The following is a 2,070-nucleotide window of genomic DNA, read 5'->3' as shown; positions in this document are numbered from 1 at the left end:
CTCACCATAGAAGAACTCACACAGGAGAGAAACCTCATGTTTGTAAGGAATGTGGGAAAGCTTTCACAGAATCACATCACCTCACGCAACATGTCAGAGTTCACACCGGAGAGAAACCTTATCCCTGTAAGGAGTGTGGGAAGACATTTTCTCGATCAAGTAAGCTCTCTGTACATCTTAGGATTCACTCAGGAGAGAGACCTTATAAGTGTAAGGAATGTGGGAAAACCTTCACCCGATTATGTCACCTCAGTGAACATAGAAAAATTCACACAGGACAGAGACCTTATGAATGTCAGGAATGTGATAAAACATTCCGTAGATCAGGTCACCTCACTCGACATATTCTAGTTCACACAGGAGAGAAACCTTATCCCTGTAAGGAATGTGGGAAGGCATTTTCACAACGAAGTCAGCTTACTCTACATCTTAGAACTCACACAGGAGAGAGACCTTATGAATGTCAGAATTGTGGGAAGTCATTCTCACAACGACGTACGCTCACTGGACATCTTAGAACTCACACAGGAGAGTGAACTTATGAATGTCAGGATTGTGGGCAAGCATTTCCCCAATTGCATGCCCTCAATGAACACAGAAGACTTCACACAGGAGAGAAACCTTATGAATGTAAGGAATGTCGGAAGACATTTGCTCAGCGTACTGCTCTAAGTCACCATGCAGGAACTCACAGAGCCAACAAACCTTACTAATGGGCGCAATGTGGGAAAACTTTTTCGCACTCAAGTCAGCTCTGTACACATAAAAGAATCCACACGGTGTTCCCCAGTTAATGGAGTAACAATATGCAGTAAATTTGCTTAAAGATTGTCATAGGTGAATTGCTATCAGTCCACGGTCATGAATACCTATGAGTGATTGGAGAATCAGTGTAATTTGTAAGCTGTGTGTGAAATCCCAGAGGGTTCGAAATGAATAAAGGAGAAGAAAACAAAGATTTCAACCCAACATAATGAAACCTAAGAACGGATATGGAGGAGGCGTTGCGTGTTCTTTCAGCTTTGGGCGATCTTGAGGATAAGGCTGTTGATCCTCTTAGTGGAAGGACGACTTAATTGTAGTGAAACCTCCACAAGACTCTGTGTGTTGGGAGCTATTAGATGAACCGAGCTGAAGCCACTTTGTAATTCTCTTAAGCCATTTTGGAATTCTCTAAGAACATGTTTGGACATGTTGCCCCTTCCCTGGGAAGGATAGGTTTCATTTTACTGGAAACGTCCTGCCAAGTTTCTGTTGACCAAATAACTCTCAGCTTACTGGAAATCACAGCATGTTTTTTCTCCCTGATTGTATACTTCTCCTTTTCACTCCCCCTCATTGTGCTTCTGTCTATAAGTTGTGAGTGCTTGCAATAAAATCGAGACTTGATTGGAATCTCAACTTGTCTTCATGCCTCTTTGTTTCCTGTCCTTTCAATTCTCATTCTCCCCTCCTAGGGTCATCGTCAAATTTCCCTGCAAGAATTTGGTATGTCCTTGGGAATTGCCTTAATGCCACAAGGTGAACTCCAGCTCAGGAAGCAACACTCCCTGTGTGCGGGGTCCCTTGCTGTCTCCTATCTGCAAAGAACAAACAGCTTATTTTCGAGGTTCTAACACAAGGAAAATCCTAACATATATATCCGTGGTTCCTTCAATTCCTAAAGAAAGGTTTTCATATCATGTTTAGGATAAACAGGTTACCTTCCCATGATTATTCAGGATTTCAGTTTGCAGTTATCAAATTAGGGCATTTTGTGGTATTAAACACGTAAAATAATTTAGTATATCCAAACTACTGAACAAAATATTTTCTTAGGAATAAAAGTTTTCACATGGTATAGAGTTCAAAAGAATAAGTAAAATGACTGGTAGTAAGTTTTGTATATTTTTTTAAGAGGTAAAAAAATGAAAGTAGTTTTGCTGAAAATAAAATGTCTGGTTGTTCCTAAATATGAAAGTTAGGAAAGGCTAAATTAAAGGTGTGTAGTAAGTTGTAAAAGGCTTAAAGAAAAAGTGAATTTTAGTGTATGTCTTTGTGATGTCTGTGTGAAGTGTGTGTGCTGTGTGA

This window comes from Elephantulus edwardii, unplaced genomic scaffold (assembly GCF_000299155.1).
Source record: "Elephantulus edwardii isolate Elephantulus edwardi_28Jun2011 unplaced genomic scaffold, EleEdw1.0 scaffold00462, whole genome shotgun sequence".
NCBI classification, from domain to species: domain Eukaryota; kingdom Metazoa; phylum Chordata; class Mammalia; order Macroscelidea; family Macroscelididae; genus Elephantulus; species Elephantulus edwardii.
The sequence above is the reverse complement of the archived record's forward strand: the minus strand, read 5'-3'. Positions refer to the sequence as shown.